Here is a 22,554-nt window from a genome sequence, read left to right on the forward strand (position 1 = left end):
CTGCAAGCTATTCCTCTCAGAGAGGTGGAGTACTTACAGCGCTGCGAGAGAGCTCTCGCAGCACTAGCGGCACGACTACACTTGCGCTTCACAGCGCTGCCGCGGCAGCGCTGGGAAGTCCTGAGTGTAGCCAAGGCTAAAGGAACTTCCTCCACCAGACTCCCAGCTGGATGGGACTTTATCTAGAGGTCACTCTCAGGAAAATGCATTTCAAAAGGTGACTATAAAAGTGAGGGCAAAAACAACCCAAGTTATCTCCCCCTACCCATCTCTCTTGTTTCTCCTAAAACAAAAGAAACAGCTGTTGAACTTTGGGATCAGATCCTGGCCTGAGAGTTTGGTCAGCAATGTAATGAAAACATGTTGGAAGGGACATCACCTTGAAGCAAGTCTAATTCGTTAAATTTAGAAAGCATTTTATCTTTGTTTTTCTTGTAACCATTTCTGATTTTAATGCCTCATTACTTGCACTCACTTAAAATCTCTCTTTCTAGTTAAGGCTGTGAGTTTGTCAAGTGATTTCCGCAGCAGCCGGTGCAGCTGGCTCGAGGGCAGAACCTGTGCCAGTCACACTGGCCACTGCTATGGCAGTCTTGGGTCACCGCCCCCCCTCCCCGCCCCGCAGCAGCCGGAGGAGTTTGGGTATGGGAGGGGGCTCACCTGCAGGGCCCCACCCCATGCACTTGCGGCGCCCCCTGGACTTTCCCCCCAAGCACCTGTGGCCACACCCACAGTGCCCCCCGGGCCACCCCCTGAGCAACCCTGCCCCCCCCCCATGAGCACCCATGGCGCCCCCTGGGCCACCCTCCCACATCCACCCCTGGTCCCCCCATAAGCACCTGCAGCACTCCCAAGATTTAGTCAGGGGTATAGTACAAGTCATGGACAGGTCACGAGCCGTGAATTTTTGTTTACTCCCCGTGACCTGTCCATGACTTTTACTAAAAATACCTATGACTAAAACATACCAACAGATCAAGTATATCTGGGCTGTCCAGGAAAGGGCTGGACACTGCAGAGCAAAGGTTTTGGGGGGGAAATCTGTGACTAGGAGTGTGCTGCAGTCAACCTGCATGTAGTAACCAAGGCTGCTGGAAGCCAGAGTGTGGCGGATATTTGCTAACAGGCTGCTAGAGTCAGAGCTGCTGGACCAGGTCTGTTGCTATACCCAGGCACTCAGGGTGTGACCTGCATGATGTCTGGCTGTTTGTGAGGAGCCTAGGTTGGGAATTACAGCAGCAAACATTGTGAGGTACCCCAGGTTGAAGGGCAGGGGTGACACAACCCCTCACTGGTCTGGACTGCACCCTGGAATGCCATGCCCTATATAGCATTATCTACCCATGGGCATTTTGTAAAAAAACAGTATTGAAATGTATAAATAGTTATTTTTACAAAACAGTCAAAAGCAGTAGCAGAAAAGAATTTTTTTAAATGCCTGGTAGATTAGTTTAGTACAAACAGAAGCATAATGGGAAAACATAAATGAGTGTACCATAAATGCAAGGAATGTTCACATCTTTCACTACTCCAAAAAATATTATATTTTGGAAATAAAACTTTCCATTTTGCCAGTTCTTGCTCAGTCACATTCTGCTTACAGAAGCAGTTTTCATTGAAGTGCATGATGGCCAAACTTATTCTGTTGGATGGAAAAGTAATATATAAGAGGTATGGAATTCCATGACTCTTTTTTTTAAATATCCATTTAAATTACCATGAAAAAAAATTTGGTAGACCTGACTTTCATAGATTCAGGAAAGTTCTACAGAGGCTGTAGTAAATATCTCTACTGAGAAAATACTTCATATCCTCCAGTACTCTGCTATTCCGAGCCCCACACAAGATCATTTTATAGGCTTGAGCCAACATTAGAAGCACAGTTAAGAAATCTTTATTGTCCAGACTATTCCCTGTCTAGGAAAATCCTGCATAGAGAACTAGAAATTCCATGAAATTCCCTCAAGCAGATTATTCTGTATTGTTCCTTTAGAGCAAGGGTGGGCAAACTATGGCCCGCGGGCCACGTCTGGCCTGTAAAACCTTTTAATCTGGCCCTCGAGCTCCATTGCCCCGCTCCGGTGCTCCCGGTGGGAAGCAGGGACAGGGGCTTGCCCCGCTCCGGTGCTCCAGCTGGGGAGTAGGGTCGGCGGCTTGCCCCACTCTGCCTGCCCGGCGCTCCTGGATGTTCAGGACCTGCGTGATAGGGGTGAGGACACGCATGTTATTCCAGCTGCACAACCCAAACGCACCTCACGTGCCATCGTAGCCTGCTAATCGTTGGCTTAGATGACTCTGATGTTTTAGTAGTGTTAATTTTCCATTGTTGAGGATAAAACATTGAGTAGTTGGCCAGGGAGTGCTCAGTGACGGTTTTCACATGGGAGGAGTGTAGCGGGGTGGACACCCACTCCTGCCCGGAAGGGCTTAAAACAGCCCTGGGAGAGGGCTGTTGCAGAGGGAAAACAGCTACTAGGCTGATTGGGGAAGCAGCCGCAACTGGGCCACGCCCCAATCAGGCCTCAGCTGGCCCTATAAGGAGGCTGAGAGCCAGGAGCTCAAGAGACTCCCTCTAGCTTCTGAGAGGGAGGGACCTGGCTGCAGGGACCCGAGCAGAGTACCTGAGTGAAGCAGGGCTGGGGAAAGGCAGAGGAGCTGGGGAGCTCCAGCCTGGAAAGCCCCAGGCTGTGGCCTAGCATTGGGCTAAAAGGTACTGGGGGTTGCAGAGGGCAGCCCAGGGGTAGGCAAAGGCAGCAGGTCCAAACTTTAGAGGGTGGAGGGAGCTTGCATCCTCACAGAATGGGCAAGAGTTACCATTCAAATTGATCTTGGGGAATCTGCCAGAATTCAAGGTCATCTGTGAAGAACTCCTGTGCCTCCATACTGCCCCGGGTCCCCATCTCCCCTTGGTTAATCTCCAACAGAACTGCATTGTCAGGGAGTCTCCTGCTAGCTGCTGCCTTCCTGGAATCACCCTTCAGAGGTCAAGGAAGTTTATTTAACACGAGTGTGTGCATGTCAAAGTTAATACTAACTCAGTCATTATCAACCTTGTTGTAGAATCTCTGATGGGAGCCTCAGACCCCAGTCTTATTCACCCCCCACAACAGATCTATAACCGGGGGAAAGGCAGGATGAGACTGCAGTCACCACACTCTCTATATGGGGTGCCCATGGGGTTTTTGTTCCTCTCACCCATGGAAACAGATGAAACAATTTAAGCCCATGGAAAGCTAATAATTATAGTTTCAGTATGTATGCATTTCTTACCAAATATACCTGGAGTAAAAAATCTTAAAATGCCTAAGTCCTATTTTCAAAGGTGAGTTAGGTACTTAGGGTTAGATCCATAAAGGGAATTAGGTTTCTAAATGCCACTTTAGGTGCCTAAATCCAAAATATGGATCTTCATAACCCCTGCAGGTGCCTTAATTCCCAAGGCACTTACGTTTCTGTTGGTAAAGTCCCCATGGCACCTAAATTTCTTCTTGTGGGTATGAACTGAGCCACCTCAATGCTGATGCCCTGTTCACATCTGAGCCTTGACGTTCCCCTGCCTATCTCACCTGTGGCATCTGATCCAATTGGTGTTCTCGGAGCATGGCTACCAACTGGGCCCCAGCAAACACAGCTCCCACCCCCTACTCTATAACTGAATAGATAGAGCACTCACTGAGGGTATAGGAGACCCAGGTTCAAATGTCCACTCTCCCTGATTTGGAGCAGGGTTTTGAACCTCTTTCCTGCTAGCTGAGTGACCTAACAACTAGGCTGTGGGGTCTCTTAGGGTGGGTCTCTCTTTGTATAAAATACTTAAGGGCATGGCTACACTTGCAGATGTAGATCACTTTGAGTTAAACCAGCCTTCGTAGAGTGCAGTAGGGAAAGCATTGCAATCTGTCCACACTGAGAGCTGCAAGCACAGTGGCATAGCCATATTAGCAGCTCTTGCAACGGCCACAGAGAGCAGTGCATTGTGGTAGCTATCCCAGCGTGCAAGTGGCTGCAACGTGCTTTTCAAACGGGGGGGGGGGGGCGGTGGAGCGTGACAGGGAGTGTGTTATGTGTATGTGGGGGGAGAGAGAGTGGGTTTTTGGGATCTGAGAGCATGTCAGCATGGTGACTTGTAAGTTCAGACTGCATCAGACTCCCCCTCCCCCTCACCTCTCTCTCTCTCACATACAGCATTCCACAGTAATGGTTGCTTTGTCTTGGAGCAGATAAGCATGCCGGCTGTCAGAAACGGAGCTTTCAAAGGGCATATCCGCATTCCTGCAGCGATTCCAAAACAATGACAAGAGTGGCCACTTGTCTTAAGGGAATTATGGGATGTTTCCGGAGGCTGATCAGAGTGCAGTAATGCAACATCTTGTTCACACTGACGCCCAGGTGTTTCAGCCAATGCGCACCAAGCGTTAATCTTCACGCCGAGGTGAAGTACCAGGAGCGCTCTAGCCCTGGAGTCAGAGCGCTCTACGTGCCTTGCCAGTGTGGCTGGGTAGTGAGCTAGGGCGCCCGGGGCTGCTTTAATGCGCTCCAACTCACATGTGTAGCCAAGCCCTAAATGTTTATTGATGCAGGGACTGAAACCCAGGTTTCCCAGGAGAGTGCACTAACCACTAGACTACAGAGTCATTGTCTTTTTCTGGCCCAATGAATATTTGTTTCATATAAACATAAGAACAACTCTAGCAAGAGATTGAGAGCAGCCCTGCCCAGAAGTTAGCGCACTCAGCAGGGAGGTGGGGGACCTGAATGCAAATCCCCATTCCATGGCAACTAGAGTAGGGATTTGAACCTAGGTCTCCTAGCAAAGTGCTCTATCAGGCTATTAGGTATAGAGGGACTAGGGCCTTCTTCAGCTGTGTTTTTTCCTTCCTCCTCAAGAAAGGACTGGCCTGGCTTAGGCATCTAACTCCAGGAGATGATTCACAGCTGTGAATCCAGAGTAGAGGGATGCACCTCCTGTTAGATGCCTAAATCCCTTTGAGGTTGGGAGTTTAGGCTACATCCCTCTCCTCAGCATTTCCTCCTAGTTAGCTTATGTGGCTCCCCGCTCCACATGCTGGCTTTTGTGAGCCCTATTCTTAGGCACCTAATTCAAATCATGCATTATACAGAGAGTTTTGTCCCCTAATTTGGGATTATGAATTCCACTAGGTAGCAGGGTGTCTAAAAGTTAGGTATTGCAATGCTGAGTCCAAACCCAGGATGTAATCCTTAGGAGTTAAGGCCCAGATTTGTAAAGCTATTTAGGTGCCTAACTTCCATTGATTTCCATGGGAGTTAGGTGCCTAAATACCTTTACAAATCTGGGCCTACGTCTCATTGAAAGTTAGTGGGACTTAGGAGCCAAAGAGCTCGAGACTTTTTTAATAGAGGATTTAGGTGCTTTTGAACATTTTATCCATTGTTTCATCAGTAGTAAAACTTATTTTTTTATTGGGATAGTTTCATATGATACAAATGGCAGTTTTTTGAGGTTCTCAAAAGACAGCAATTACATAATCTAAATGTGCTCCCATTGACAACAATATGTCTTGCCATTGATTTAAATGGGAGCCAGTGTGGGCCCTAGCAACAATAAAATGCAGAATCCTCAATATAAAATAGCAGACAACATTGATCATCCACATCTTCAATTCTTATAATGACAAGGAGTCTTCTGATAGATCAACTTTTCCTCAAAACTAAAAAGGCTGATTCCTGTTTTATTAAAACACAGTTTATTCTAGCTATTTAGGGCCTACATCCTATAACAAATTTTTACTTTATACACTTTAAAATGATAAATAAATGCCATATTTGCAGCTTGAATAAGACATCTCATTTTCATCCTATTATTGTACTAGAGCTAGTGAATTTACTTCTTGTCTCTTACCTTTTTTTTTTTCACTTGTATGTAACAATCTATTGTGGTGCTGAGCATTTTCAAATGATTGTCTAGGAAATCTGAGTGCATCCTTGAAGTCCTTCCAGTTTCAAATAGCATATGATTTTTTTAAAATGTGTTAACCTTAAAACTAAATCATTAAAATATTTGTCCATACACTGCTATCTTTCACTTGGCAACCACGTTTGGATGCAGGAATGAAAGTATCAAAAATACTACATTTGTTAATTTCTTGCAGTAAAATCAAAAATTGATTTTTTTTCAAAAGTTAGCCAGACAAGCTTGACTTGCAGAATGTTGTTCACTCTCAGCTCCATTGAAGGTTAACTTCCAACCTGCTAAAAGTCAAGTGTGAGAGGTAGCTGTTTTAATATTCTTTGCACCACATAAAGGAAAAAGGAGGAAATGAATGAACTGTTTCCAGATATTCCTAGATATTCTCTATAATGGTCCCTTCTGGCTATAAATCTGCTTACTAATTTGCATACCATGGCACTCAAGTAGCTAGTGTATATGTGAGACACTAATGTTCATTTAAATGTAAAATGTTTACAATTAGGTTATTTTGTTAGTCTAATATAAATTCTATATTTGGGGAGGATGTGTTGTTGAAGTGAACTGGTGACCCTAACTTGCAAAGGACTGCATGAGGATGGTGTGCTGGCCACCATTATGCTAGGAAGCAGATAGTGACCTGTAGTTGGGAATGACTGAAATAGACCACATTTGACCTGAGGAGCCATGTTGGCCCTGCCCTGCCCTGCCCTAATCCACCCAAAGAAGGAAAAAGAAAGTGGATCAGATTATGCCAGCTGGATGTGGAGTAACAAAACTGCACTAGGGAAACAGTGGAAGCGACAAAGCCATGAAAGGTCTGTCTGCAAGCAACTCCCAAGAAATCCATTAGGACAATCTGTTTCTGAAGGAAGGGAAGAAAGCATTCATGTTGTATAATCCAATCTGATTTTGAGGTTTTATGCTTTGTGGGTTTCAGGTCTGTTCTGGCTCCCACTAATACCTGTGACAGTTGTGCTACTGTTGCATTAAGAGAATGAACAGAATTTCCAGGGAGCTGATACCTTGAAGAGGCTTTTGGTTTTAGGTTAGGCTGACAGATTGGTCTGTGTTAATATGCTCTGTATATATATTAACTCTGTATCTAATAAAGACTGTTGTTAGGTTACTAGCAATGATTTGTTATTAAGACTAGTGGATTACTTGAATATATAACACAATAGTGAAAGGGGCTTTACCAGGAATATAACATAGTATAGCTGTAATGTTTTTGCATTGCTTAAGAAATGTATGGGCTTTAGGTTTTCTTTAAATGTCTGTTTTAGTATCAGTAATTCAGAATGTATCCATGTAGTCGGGAGTGGCTTCATGGTAAAGGATTTTGCTCTGAGTAGGGAATGATGAGGCCACCAGTATAGAAGCCCCTTGCCCAAGGGAACAGATGTAGGCATCGCCTCCTACGTAAACTTGATTTGAAATCGTGCTGAATATTGATTTAATGTAGAAAGTTGATTTAATGTAGTAATATTTCTGAATTGTCAAGAATCTGTATGATGATATAATAGTCATTTGGAAAAAAGCGAAATTTTCAGAACTCTCATTCGCTTTGCTTCTGATATGAAAATTGCACTTGCTTCCTGTAGGTTATCCATTGACATTTGCCCATGTATGGTCACTAAGGCATAATATGTTCATTGTAACTCTACATCTCATTTTTGAGGAACATGCTATTTCTACATTTGGTGCATCTTGATATTGGCTTCTGCAAGTCAGAGATATATGCAACTTTTTGAGCACAAATGCCTTTATTTCCAATAATCTAGAAAAATAATTATATTGTCTACTACAATATGAGTTTCACAGCAAAAGTATAATTTAAACAAATGATTATAATTAACACTACTATTTTGAGGCACTATCATATCTTTTTCTTCCAAACATAATCTTTCACCTTTGTCTGATGTGACATGGAGACAGTTAATATCATAGGATGCTTCACTATATTCACTGTCACTTAACTCATCTGACAACATCATAGAGTCATAGACATTAAGGTCAGAAGGGACCATTATGATCATCTAGTCTGACCTCCTGCACAACACAGGCCACAGAATCTCACCCACCCACTCCTGTAATAAACCCCTAACCTATGTCTGAGCTGTTGAAGTCTTCAAATCGTGGTTTAAAGACTTCAAGGTGCAGAGAATCCTCCAGCAAGTGACCTGTGCCCCACGCTGCAGAGGAAGGCGAAAAACCCCCAGGGCCTCTGCCAATCTGCCCTGGAGGAAAATTCCTTCCCGACCCCAAATATGACAATCAGCTAAACCCTGAGCATGTGGGCAAGACTCACCAGCCAGACATCCAGGAAAGAATTCTCTGTAGTAACTCAGATCCCACCCCATCTAACATCCCATCACAGGACATTGGGCATATTTACTGCTAATAGTCAAAGATCAAGTAATTGCCAAAATTAGGCGCTACCATCATACCATCAATTCTGGATCTTTTCTGTCCTCTAGATGTTCAGAATCAGAAAATGATGTGCTCCAAACTTCATCTTCAGTTTTCATAGTCTGAGCCATTGCACTCCCTTCCTCTACTCCTATGTCATATTCTATGTCCGTTGTCAGTCATTCCACATTCTTTATTGAGGCTACAGTGAATGCTTTATGAACACATTATGCATTTTTGTACTTTGCATATCTTAAAGCTCAATTAGAGTTTGTGGCTTGGTATTCACATATACTGAAAAAATCAAAAGTTCATCCAAATAAATGTATCTTTCATTGTGCTCTGAAGCTTGTAAGACTGGTATTCTGGCAAACTTTTAAGGGAAATTAATTTAAAAGGGGTGAATGTGAAGGTGGGCATCAACTGAGAGAGCCCTACCACTGATGCTGGAGAATTTTATCCTGTTAGTAAAAGCTTCCAAGACCATTTTAACTGGCATGATGATATATAAAGGAAAAGCTGGTTCTTCAAATAGACCAGGGCCCATTGGGGGCCTTAAAGATTATCACTGGCAAAGAAAATCACACCCAGAAGTGAATTCATTTAAATAGTCAAAATATTTGTGGGGAAAAAATGTGCACTATTTAACCAGCTCTAATATCAATTCAACTTCAATTCTGTATCATTGTCTGAACCAAGATAGAGGTCTAGGAAATATGTAGAATCCATCTGCATTTAGACTTGGCCTAATCACCAATCTCTTCATAACCTTTCGTAAGAAAGTGAGATTCAAGCCAGGATTGTGAAGAAGGGTAGAGAGAGAAATGAGAGGGTTTAAGGTGGGAGGTAGAATACTAGACAGATATCACATGTGGTGTCACCACACCTCCTGGCTTGAAGTACATGTTTTCCGCCTTTAGTACCCCCACTATAAAAATTGTTCCAGACCACAGGGTATCATGCAGCTGTTTATAGGCATTCCCCTGAAAGTGCAAGTCCCAGTGAGTGGGGTTTCCTTGTGCTTAGAGAGTCTCTGCCCATATTTAGTAGGGATTCCCTTGGAACACAAGAAGACTCCACCTACAGAAGGGTGGGGTTTCCCTGGGCCCTATTCAGTGAAAAGATGTTGGAAACCAGGGTTTGACTCCTTTTAATGCTGGCTAATTGACCTTTATATTTATAAACCTGTTGGTGGTCTTGTGTGTCAGAAGAGAGAAAGGAAGAAGAAATATAGAGGTCAGGCCTCAGGCCTTCAGTTAAGTCACAGAATGCTCAGTGCAACTGTAGGGTGCAGGGAAAGGCTGCTTTATGCTATCTTGGGTAGTCGAACCCTGCCCCTTGCAAGACTATTTAAAGTTGGAGCCACCAATGGAACATTTCACCAGTTGGGAATTGCCATGACCCAAACACAAGGGGCTGCAAAGAAGAATGGTGCAGAATCTTTCACACCAGCCCTATGCTACCCAGGAATCTCCTGTGCCAGAGGAATCCACAGGAAGTCAGCTAAGATAGCTTTGTGGCCTTTTTGCATTGCTGTAGTGGCATAAAGGGGCCAAAGACTTGATCCATAATGTGTAGGAGCAGAAAGTGATGAAAACAGGTACAGTTAAAAATAACATTTTGGAGTGAATAGTAAATTTTGCAAAAGATAGTATGGCTGATTCTCCCACTGCTTTGTACCTCATGCAATCATTCACTTTGCACAGGTGTAATATAAATGGGTACAAAATGGTTCCAGATCAGACTGGAAGTATTTTGTCACTTACCTGTGCAAAGTGTATGTAAAATTAGGTACAAGGTAGTGGAGAATCAGTCCCAGTTGTTTTAAGTGATAAAGTCTCTTTGTGGGATTAAATACAAAATCAGAGAGAAATTTTGAGAGAGAGGATTCAAGTCCACATAATTCCCAAAGAAGCCTAAGGTCTCCCCCACCAGGAGGATTAGATTAAGATATACATTTAAGAAAAGAGAGCTTAAAAGACTGACAATCGGGTTTAATGTCTTATACCTGGTGTACGACACTTACGTGAATGAGCATGTCGACACACAATCTTATAAATTAAAAAGAAGAATCAGAAATAAAAAATTGACCTGAGTTCAGTTCAGTAGAATCTCTTAAGCTTGAACAGAAATATAGGCAGACTGAGGGTCTTCATATTATACACCCCTCCTAGAGTACTTTTAAATAAGGAAACAATTGCCAAGTTAATAAGTATTTGTATTATAGTAGCACCTAAAGCCCCAAATGAGATCACAACTCCATTGTGCTAGGCATTGAACTTACACATAGTGTAAAATGCCTGCCCTTAAATGCTTACCATCTAAATAGTTAAGTCAAAGAATGAGAGGAAAAAGAGTTGAAGTGACTTGCCTAAAGTCATGCAGCAGATCAATGGCAGAGCCAGGTATAATCAAGGTCTCCTGTGTCTCCACCTAATGCCCTATACATTGGACCATACTATATATTAGATTAGGGAATAGAGCTCCAATACTACAATGTGCTACGTAACTTTGAGGAGAGACTGAGCACCTCCAACTCCATTTGAAGTCAGTGGCAACTTCGGGCACTGAGCATCTTTCAGGAAGCACTCAGAACCTCACAGGTTCATGTCTAATATCTTTCAATATAAAAAATAAAATTAAAACTAAAGCATATTGCAGGAATGTTTGTGAACCTTAAATAGCATGTTAACCATATGTAGCTTTGACTAGTCCAGGTTAAATATGCAAGTGTATCCTCTTTATTCTGCATAGGCGTATTAATAATGGTGTGGTTATAGTTGTGTGAAGGTGAGAATTTTCTGTAATATTGTTATGCCTATGTGTGCCTCAGTTTCCCTCTGTACTTTGCATTGCTACCCAGTGGGTGCAAAAGGTTTAAAAGAGTGGTTCTGGGAGCATTCCTGGAGACATGAGGTGTTTTCTCGTGTAACTGTCTTGGGTGGAAAGAATGGGTCATTCAAGAAAGGAATCAATCCCATACCAATGGCCAGGATGTTCACTTGTAGGAACCAAGATCGAGAAGGAGATTTTTCCCCATTTCTCAGCGGGGAAGCAGAGCAACGGTCCTAGCTCAAGGACAATAGACCAAAAGGTGTCAGGATACTGGGATATGCGTTGGCTGTTGTAGAAAGTCAAGAGCTCTTACCGAGGACTGACAGAGATGGCAGGACAGAGACTGAAATGGATTCTATAACAGCTTGGCTGGCTGATTGCACTGTCTTGGCCAGAATAGACCTTGTCTTAATGTCTAATTTAAGGACATTCAGATTTTGTACTCCAGATGACAAATAAATTGTTACTTTTTTTTTTTTTAAAGGCTGCCAGGTGTCACTGCAAATACTCACTGAAAGCATTATGCCCTGAAGGAGTACAGTACAAGCCTTCCACAGGAGTCTTGCTTCTCTGGATCTGCTGCAGGGAGCCATTGTGAACAATAAAGATTGCTGGCATCTGAAGACCCAGTTTTGGAGTCGTGGAGGCAGTAGGCTATCCCTGTGGAAATGTCAGGGTCCTGGTAGCCCAGCACACTACAGGGGACACTCCCAAAGTATTGCGGTTACAAGCAAGGGTATAGAACAGACCCTGTAATCCATGACAATAGACTGTCTGGAGGCTTCAAATTTATATGCAAATGCCTACACAGATCAGATATAGTATAAAAAATATGTTTGATATTGTACCTTAGTTCTGTAACTAAACATAGTCAAGTTTAGATTATGTCAATGTATTCAGAAAGAAGAAAAAAAACCAATATCTTAGTTTATTGTAGATGTGATTATTCCCCACAGATATTTGCATTGATCCAAAGACCACTGACATTAATGGGAGTCTTTCTGTTTACTTCAGGGGACATTGGATCAGCCCTTTAATATGTACAGTGTATTTTCTAACGAAGAGTTAACTTTAGTGATCCTTATGAGCAAACCATAGATGTTCTTTTTGTACTATGGAGGCGCTGCTTACAACCCCATACTAAAACTGAAGATTTCTGATTCAATGTTAAGAAGACCTTTAGACCTTTTATTTTATAAAAATATCACTGAAATGGCAAAAAACAAAATATGGAATAAAACTTAGAGCACAATTTAAATTCATGGTGATTTGATGAAAAAGTAATTGATAGAGAATGATAAGAGTTCAAAAATAATTTATTTGGTCTTTTTTTTTATTAGGTTGTCTCCTTTTTCTTTGTACCTATTTTTCAGTAAATCTAAATACTCTTGAACCTGTCCTTGGTCCATAGTATGGCTCTTCATGTGCTGTCTGGAGAAAAAATACTTTTATAATACAGCAGTATTTGTCTCTGGTATACCAGGGTTTCATAAGAGATGTTTTACAATACATTTCTCTTAGAAATATAGGACTAGGACATGTTTAACCTTCATCGGTGTATCCAACGGCCAGGGCCGGCTCCAGGGTTTTGGCCGCCCCAAGCAGCCAAACAAAAAAAAAAAAGCAGGAGTGAGGAACCATCTGCAGAATTGCCGCCGAACAGCTGGACATGCCGCCCCTCTTTGAAGTGGTCACCCCAAGCACCTGCTTGGTAAGCTGGTGTCTGGAGCCGACCCTGCCAATGGCAATGGTTATTTAAATGTTTTTGAAAAATCTGGATTTGAAGAGTCGGATGGATCTAGCTAATGTATATGGACCCAGATTGTGATTCATTTGACAACATTCTATTTATTACATGATACCAAGGAGTCAGAGTGAGGAAATCCCAACTACCGGGTCAAATTCAGATGATCTTCAAAAGAAATAAAAGGTATTTCAGTTTGGGCCAGATTGTAAATCATCTACTCACACTGACAAGCAGTTACTCAGAACAGTAGCCCAACTGACTCCAATGGGACTGCTTCTGTGATTAACTCCTCATTATTGTGAGCAAAGAGTTCATATTTGTGCTCTAGGAAAAGAAGAACCTTGTCTGGCATGTTATGAGGCTAAGCTCCTTGGCTTTGTAACTTTCAGAACTCACTCCTGGCCTTAATGGGTATTATTAGTAACTTTAGTCACATCTCTGACTACAGCATTAACTATGACAATTTTAGGTCATGTCCAGTGGGTCTGATCCTTCACCCAATCTTATTGTATCTAGTTTCTTAGACTGTCTCTATAGCCAGGATTTTTGAATCTTTCTTTTTTCCTTCCAAATTGTTACACAGCACATAAAATATCTGGGGAAAATTGGTCCGAGTTAAGCTAAAAATATATTTAAATTAAATATGTCACCACCGTGGAACACTACAAAAGGGGATTTAGACAGATGGAGTAATCCACCTATTTTGCTGTTAGGCAGAATTTCCATAATAAAGATTAATATAGTCCCTAGGCTGATTTATCAATTAAATGTACCTATTTGTCTTTAAAATGCCTTTTTTAAAGCAAATGTACAGCAAATTGTCTATAGCAACATAAAAAAGTTTGTTTCATACTCAAGAGATTGCAGCAAACATGACTATGAGGAGGGCTCAAATTTCAAATATTTCTGGGTTCCGCGGTTAGATTTCTTGGTAAAGTGGGCAGAGACCATGTAAAACAGGCATCAGCTCCAACTTTCTAGTCCTTTTAACCTTATCTGTAGGGCCTAAATTCTAAAATGGCTAAGCGCACAAAAGCATGCCTAATTTGCTTGCACAAGTTCTGTTTGTATGACACTGTCTGGGTAATTGCATAGACAAATAGTTCTGGCATTTGCATCTGCTATTACCTGATTTATAAAGGTTTCAGAGTAGCAGCCGTGTTAGTCTGTATCCGCAAAAAGAAGAACAGGAGGACTTGTGGCACCTTAGAGACTAACAAATTTATTAGAGCATAAGCTTTCGTGGACTACAGCCGATGCATCCGAAGAAGTGGGCTGTAGTCCACGAAAGCTTATGCTCTAATAAATTTGTTAGTCTCTAAGGTGCCACAAGTCCTCCTGTTCTTCTTTTTGCTGATTTATAAATTCATCCATTGTACAGATATGTGCAAGTTAGGCATCAATTGCATATCCATTTTGCATGTGCAGTTGCATGCCTATGCTTTTTTTCAAAAATCAGTCTCTTTTACCATCTGATGCCATATTAGGCAAGTGAAAGCTAAACTGGAAGCATCACCAGTGCTCACAGTTATCGACAACAATAATTTCCTACCAACCCTAGTGGACTGAACATTCAAGTAATAGGCTTCAGATTACATAGGGACACAACTGGTAGAAAAGGTTTTTGCTCAAGAGAATTGCATAAGTAGGGAATACTTGATAAAAAAAAATTTCAATATAAACTTGCTAAACACTATCTTGGAAAGAAAAAAGATGCATGAATCCCCTTAACTGTTACGAATACATGAAAAACTGGGTAACTGTTTCACTTTAACAGCTTCATTCATGGGATTTCAAAACACTTTACTAATATTAATTAATTAACCTATTATTAACATGCTACCCTTAACTGCCCACTTTCAAAACCTTTATGCATAAAAATCTAACCCCCAATTGCTCACTTCATTTCAAGTAACAACCCCCAACATGTTAGTCCTTCTGCTTAGCAATCTGTCCCAACTTGTATTTAATTCACTCTGCTTCCTTCCCCAGACCTGAAGAAGAGCTCTGTGTAGTTCAAAAGTTTGTACTTTCCACCAACAGATATTGGTCCAATGAAAAATATGTCTGCACCTACCTTATTTTTCTCATTAATGAATTATGTCTCACAATATACTTGTGAGGGAGGGAAGAATTATCGCCATGTAATCTGCTCCTCTCACTGCTGTTTATCTTGGTGACAGTCTTCACCTCCCACCCCTTTTTGGAGACTACTCACCTGGTTTAATCTGTTTAGGTTAGAAGTTTTATATCAAGGGTATACAGTGCTACAGGGGAGGCACAAATCATACCTCTCAGCCTGCCAAAGTATAAGCGTGGGATATAATATATCACAAAGAAACAAAATGAGGGGGACAAAAATTATTCATGCAGGAAACTTACGTAAGAGCCATTCCTCTAATCCAAATAACTCTTTGCATATGGCATATGTTTATTTTCACAATCCTTTATTTCTGCTGTAAATAATTTCCAACAATAAATGAGAGGGGACCCTAAATTTGTGTGGAAAATAGGTACATTTGGAACTAAAATGAGTGATAGCCCTCAACATGAAAAGCATTTTAGAAGTATTAGATGAACCATTGATATGATATACAAGCAGAACTGGAACAAACTAGAATTAAAAATAACAGCTTGAGATAGATTTTATTCAGATTTTCAATAAATAATGCAATTGAAACTCAGTATTTTGTAATTTAAAAAGTGTCCTCACCAAGCCTAAACAATATTTATATGATAAAATCAACTAAAATATCTCCAAAGCACTGAATATGAATATAAGACCACTAAGAGGGCCTGATTTTCTGCTCCACTCCATTGAAGTTACGCTAGTGAAAAAGCAATGTCAGTGGAGAAACAAGCCTAGAAGCTTAATCTGCTGTGAATGTGGCAGCCTATTTGTCAAAAAATGTTTTGAGCTTGTTTGGGTTTTTTGTTTGTTTGTACTTGTGATAATGTTTAGTGATCTGCATTGTGTGCTAGTCCATTTCTAGTGCAATTTAGGGATTTGGGGTGAAATAATCTGAGACACTTGGACCAAGAAACCTTTGACTGAATCAGGTGGGGGCAAGAGACAGAGAATTTTCAGTGAGTGGACCTGATAGTGAAATTCAGTTTCCTTTTGCAAATTCCCCCAAAGTCTGAGTTTGTCCCTCTCTACTTTAAAGATTTTCTACTTATATAATTCTTTGTTGACGATACTCTAATATAGTAAGTTTCTTGAAAATCAAAAATATATATATATTTTTAAATTATCATTGCACTGCAATGTCTTCTCAATACCAGGCACTGAAACTCAGCAGGGCCTGCTCCAGGGTTTTGGCCGTCCCAAGCAGCCAAAAAAAAGCCACGATCGCGATCTGCGGCGGCAATTCGGCGGGAGGTCCTTCACTCCGAGCAGGAGTGAGGGACCGTCCGCCAAATTACCGCCGAATAGCTGGATGTGCCGCCCCTCTCCGGAGCGGCCGCCCCAACCACCTGCTTGCCAGGAGCTGGCCCTGAAACTCAGCCACATTTGTATTTAAACACTTTTTACTGGCTGTCCTCCAGAGGCTGAGATTGCTGGCCTTTAGGGCCCTATGCAAGACTTGTCTTTTCAGCTAAGTGTTTGCTTGACTTTATTAAACTAAGACGCTGAAGATTTTTTTCTTTGATGTATTGGTGTGTTTGATTTCTCCATATATATATTATTTATATATATATATAAATAATACTGATGGCTTGTTTAATTTAATGTATGTAATGCAATCAGATACCACGGCAATGGATGCATCATACATTATTAAAATATAGATAGCTGTAGTCTTTATTTTGTAATATGTACAGATCCAACCTTAGCATCTTTGACAGGGATGTGGAAGAATTTTTTTACTACTTATCCTTCCCCAAAGATAAGACACAAGTCCATTGTGGTCACTCCATTTTACACAGAGTCAACCTAAGGATTTTGGAGAGATTTAGTGGGATTATTTTTTTGGAATTACTACACCAATTTTAATTTTTTTTTTTAAATGTGTGCATTGGAAGTCTCTATTCCACTTTCTGCTGCAGAAATGAATCCTGGTTGCTTGGGCTGGTTTTTGTGCGTAGTTGTAATCCATTCAAAAAGATTTTGAAAGGGAGAATTGCCCAAACAAGATAGGTAACTATGACCCACTAGAACTCCAGTCATCAAAGAGTGTTGTATGCATTTTAGTAAATATTATAGCCTTTTACACAGGTGAAGATTCGTGCACTTAGAGTCTAATAATAAGAATTTCTGCTACAAGCTGGGCGCTCTTTAGTTGAAAGCGACAGAAGAGAAGAGTTGGGTGTGTTGACTGTTCACAAGATGAGTAGGAAGCTTGCAGCTGCAAAAAGGGCAAATGCTAGGATGTATCAGATGAGGGGTTTCCAGTAGACTGAGAAGTTTTAATGCCATTGTACAAGGCACTGGTAAGACCTCATTTGGAATATGGGGTACAATTCTGGTCACTCATGTTCAAGAATTCAAAATGAAACAGGCACAGAGAGTAGCTACTAGAATGACAAGGGAAATAGAGGGCCTATCTTTTGACAGAAAACTGGAAAAGCTTGGCTTGTTTAGCCTAGCAAAAAGAAAGCTGAGAGGATATATGAATACGCTCTGTAAATACATCAGAGGGGAAAACACCAGGGCGGGTGAAGGGCTATTTCGGCTGAATAATAATGTTGGCACAAGAAAAGGATATGAACTGGCCATGATCAAACTCAGGCTGAAAATTAGAAGCTTTCTAACATCAGAAGGGTGAGGTTCTGGAACAGCCTCCCAATAGGAGTTGTAGGGGCAAACAAAGTAATTAGTTATGAGTGTGATTATATAATGGGGTTGCTTGTGCTTGTGTAGGGGGCAGAGCTCAGCAACCTTGTGGATCTCCTTCTGGTTTATGTCTTATGTTTCTAAAATCACGTTTCAGGGCTTCAGCTGGTCACCTGCAGGGATCAGGAAGGGATTTTGCAAACCTCCTGTGTAGTCTGCTTTTTTTTATCTCCTTACTTTGAAGCATCAGAGTTGGGCATGGCTGCAAATTGGACACTGGACAGCATGGGCTAATGTGCTAATGAGGCATGGGACATTCTCTCTCTCTCTCCCTCTTGCTCATATGCCCAGGGTCGAACTGGTCACCATATGGAGGGTCAAGAAGGTTTTTTCCCCCAGTTCAGATTGGCAGTGACCTTAGGGGTTTTTCACCTTCCTCTGCAGCATGGGGTGTGGCTAACTTGCTAGAATTAAATGGGTATATTTTACTCAATCAATTCACTGCTACTGCAGGGACCTTGGGCAATGAGTGCACCATGGTTCCTCTTACTCTCTGCTTGTGGCACATAATTAGGTCCCTATCAAATTCACAGTCCATTTTGGTCAATTTCACCATCATAGGATTTTAAAAATAGTCTATTTCAGATGTTTATATCTGAAATTTCAGGGTGTTGTAACTGTGGGGGTCTTGACCCAAAAGGCAGTAGCGGGGGGCTCGCAAAGCTGTTGTAGGGGGAGTCGCAGGATTGCCATCCTCACTTCTGTGCTGCCTTCAGAGCTGGGCTCTGAAGGCAGCGCAGCCAAAGAGTTTCCTGCAGCCCGGGGAGATACCCAGAGGTGGGTCTGATCTTCCCCTTGAGAGCAGCTGTGCAGGGGAAGAGGCAGTCCCATCCCTCCTCAGCCCAGCCAGGACTAGCAGCTGGAGCCTGGTGCACAGTAGGAGTTCCAGGCTGGGGCTCCTCCAGCCTTGCCCTTCCCCCCACAAATAGCTAGATTTCATCATGGGGTTGATCCAGTTGTGCTGGAACAATTTGTATAATAGGGTTGCTGACAGCCATTGAACCAAATGGTAAACCCGTATACGATGGAAACCACTTCAAGCCAGGGGGTGAGGCCAAACACCCAGCACCCTTAGTTCCTGCACCTAAAGGGAGATCTGATTTCACAGTCTGTGATGCATTTTTCACAGCCATGAATTTGGTATGGCCTGTGAGCTGCAATACTTTGACCTGTTTTGGTTGTTGGGTTTAGTGTGTGGGTGCTGGTTGGGGATGGTACCTGTGATATATAGGTCAGAGTAGATGATCTGGTGGTCCCTTCTTGCCTTACACGCTATGACTCAGTCAAGATGCAACCTGTTCCCACTGTCAGTCCACCAGTACAAGGACAGCCTGTTCAGAGGAGCAATGAAGGTAAGTTGTAAAGATAAACTCTCTCATTGTTTTCTTGTACTCTTCCATCTGTCTGTCCTTATCCATCTGTTGTTTCTTTTCTTATACTTTGATTTAGGGATGGCATTTCTGTTCTGTGTTTCCTGCATAAAATGCCAATGAATGCAAGCATCTTGGGCCTGTTTCTCTTTCTGATACCAGTTTTAACATTGGCTTTAATGGAGCTACTCCTGATAAATATTGAGAAAAGAGAATCAGTCTTTCCTCTATACAACTTCTCAACCACAGATTCATAGATTTTTGAGGCCAGAGGGGATCACTAGGTCATATAGTCTGACGTATAACAGAAACCTAGAATTTCACCTAGTAATCCCTGTGTTGATCCCAATAACTTGTTTATCTAAAGCATATCTTCTAAAAAGGCATCCAATCTTGATATGAAGACAACAAGAGATGGAGAATCCACAGCTTATTTTTGTAGTTTTTTCCAATAGCCTGTTCCAATAGCCAGTTCCAATACCCTCACTGTTAAAAATGTGTGGGTTATTTCTAATTTAAATTTGTCTTGCTTTAATATCTAGACATTTGTTCATGAGATGCCTTTCTCCACTAGATTACAGAGTCCTTTAAATACCCCATATTTTCTCACCGTGAAGGTATTTATACACTGTAATCAAGTCATCTATCAATCTCCTTTTTGATAAACTAAATCAATTGAGTTCTTTAAGTCTCTCACATTAAGGCATTTTCTCTAGCCCTTAAATAATTAGTGCTTTTCCAGTCTTCTGGAATTTCCCCATTATTTCAAGATTTATTAGAAATTCACATCAGCAGACCAGAGATCTCCTCAGCCAACTTTTTTATGACTCTTGGGTGCAAGTTATCTGGGTCTGCTGATTTAACATTTGTTATCCCTCATAGATGCTCTTTAACAGCCTCCTTAATGACTAATAAATGAACATATTTTGCCATCCTCATGTGATACAAGTGCATAATCCTATTTCTTTCCTAATAAGAACAGAAATGTTTATTATTAAATACTTCTGCCTTTTCAGTATCAACTTGTTTATCTTCTCTGTCTAGCAATGGGCCTAACCCACTGTTAAAATATTTTTTGTTCCTGATATATAGGAGTGATAGGACTAGGAGTCAGGGGGGCTATCACCATCACAATGGAAATATTGTATGGAGTCTATTCCCATGGATACTTGTGCACATTGTGTGGGTGGGGGGAGGGCAGAAGTGAGAGCAGGGCCTAGAGGAGCTGGAGTGGCCACTGCGGAGGGGATGAGACTGGGGAGCAGGTTGGTAATGGTCCCAGTGGTTCCTCTCCTAGCCTGGGCTGGCTACTCCCTTCCCTGAGTCTCAGTAACTCCCTTATTCCCCATCCTATCTCTCTACTCCCCCCACCCCATTCACAGCAAGCTTCCCTGTCTCTCCCAGATATACTTAAAACTCTTGTTCTAATTGCCCTTAACCCTGCCAGCCATGGAGTTTTCCCTGGGGTCTTTAGTCTTGAGCTTATATTGAGACGTTAATTCCTGCTGTGAAGCTGGGTTTGTATATGGAACTGGAAAAATCATAAAGGCATACATAGACTTCTTTCTAATAACCTATATTTAGTTTTCAGAACCTTTGTCCTAGCTATAATTCCTTATCATTGGCACCAATTTGTGCAACTAAAGACTTCCTCATTTCAGCCTTGTGAGGGCTGCCACAATCACACCAGCTGAGCAAGTTACCTTATTCTCACAGTCATCCCATAGTCTATCATCAGAAATGTACGAAGTTCAGTAACACTACAGCCTGTCTATTTAGCACCTTTGGAATGCCTTGATCTGGGCACACTGATCCTCCTCTTCTGCCACTACTGAAGGACTAGTTTTTTGTAAAGGATAGTGTCCCTTTGTTCCTCTTTGGTCACTTCTGTCAGGGTATTGGCTTCCTCAGTTGGAAAACTGATGCAGGTAGTTCTGAGGTGGGCTTACTGTACTATATTCCTATAAGCCACATCATTATTTTCCCCCCTTCCTCAGGTTGTACCTTTGGCACTCTGCAACCTACTAGGTATACCAACCCCTACAGTCTAAAGAGCTGCTGGCCTTCTGACTAGAGGGTTTCCTGGCTTGTCAGTTAGCTGGCTATTTTCCCTACACTTTACTGAGAGCAAAGCAAACTATTTATTTATTTATTTTAATTCCCACCTCTATTACTCACTGTTCTCTGTTTCTCCACTGGGATGTAGTTCAGCTATTTAATTCAATGAGTCCCTAGCTCCCACATACTCGCTCTTCTGCTTAATTATTACATATCCCTGTGTTTCTTTTGAGGAATGCTCTTCTGTTTTCAGTCAGGGAAGGGCAGCAGTTTGACAGGGAGATTTACTGATAAGTAGGAAAGCTTAATATTTTTGCTCCAGTGGAGACCGATAACATGCGTGGTGTCTACATTTTTACACGCTACACTTTACACACAAGCTGTAAGCGCTGGGTTTCTCGTGTCGTTTGTAAGTGGAAGTGAAAAGCTCAGGGTCTTAAACTTACGGGAGCAATGAGGCTTTTCCCTTAGGTGAGAGGTGGGGAAGGAAGAAGCGGGCTTGGGAGAGCACCCAACCCTTTTGGCGAGGTGTTGTCAGCGCTGTTACGGGCAGGGCGGCGACACTTCCCAGCTCGCCAGATGTTTACACCACGCTCATCCCTGTAAGAAGCCAGAAAAGCTTAAATCGCAGCACAGCCCCCGGTGCGCCGGGCACCTCCGCCTCAGTCCTGCGGGCAGGAGCCGCTCCCCGGTGCGTTGCTGGGAGCCCAGTAACACCCCCTCGCTCAGGGGCTCCGGGCTGAGAAGAGCCACTGAGCCAGCGGGGGGAGGGGGAGAGTCTTGTGCCGGGTCCTGTACCCCAAGGAAAAGGGGGAGGCTCCCTCAGCTCCGCCCGGGCGCGGGGCGCTGCCTGTCCCGACTCCGAGCAGCTGCCTTCTCGACCCGGGCGGGGCCCCACGGGCATGGAGCTCCGGCCCGCACGGCGACACGGATGTGCCCGCCCCTCCCCGGCCTCGCGTCGCTCCGCCTCCGCCCGCGCGCGGAGCCCCGGGCTAGGAAAGGGCGGAGGGAGACGGTCCCCGCTGTGGGGCCCAGGCGGCTGCCGCTGCGCCTCTAGCTCCACGATCTGGGGCTGAGGAGGAGGGGGCGGAGCGGCGTCAGTTAGCCAATGAGCTGGGCGGACGGAAAGGCGGGGCGGGGCGATCGCGATCGCCGCCCAATGGGGAACGGGGAGGGGTCGCGTGCAGAGCTGGGAGAGTCGCAGGCAGCCGAAGGCTGGAGTCCGGGCTCGGGCAGCGAGCGGGGTAGAGACAACCGCCGCACTTACTCCGCCAGGACCCGTCGCAGCCTCCCAGCGCGCCCTCGCACGGAGCTGAGCGAGCGAGGAGCCGGTGGGGCAGGGGGATCC

At 43.0% G+C, this 22,554-nt stretch overlaps 1 long non-coding RNA gene across 2 annotated transcripts; it reads right to left on the minus strand.

Moving 5' to 3' along the window:
* Nucleotides 1-1,414: 1,414 nt before the first annotated feature.
* On the minus strand, nt 1,415-22,353 carry LOC122173522 (uncharacterized). 2 transcript variants are annotated; one of them, XR_006174028.2, is made up of 3 exons: nt 21,653-22,353; nt 18,997-19,109; nt 1,415-2,196 (listed from the first exon to the last, which is right to left on the minus strand). It is a non-coding gene; the product is annotated as an uncharacterized LOC122173522 (long non-coding RNA). The 2 variants fall into 2 exon arrangements; XR_006174027.2 differs by lacking the exon at nt 1,415-2,196 and having other exon boundaries at nt 16,870-19,109.
* Nucleotides 22,354-22,554: the final 201 nt, after the last annotated feature.

Source organism: Chrysemys picta, chromosome 3, assembly GCF_011386835.1.
Source record: "Chrysemys picta bellii isolate R12L10 chromosome 3, ASM1138683v2, whole genome shotgun sequence".
Classification (NCBI taxonomy): domain Eukaryota; kingdom Metazoa; phylum Chordata; order Testudines; family Emydidae; genus Chrysemys; species Chrysemys picta.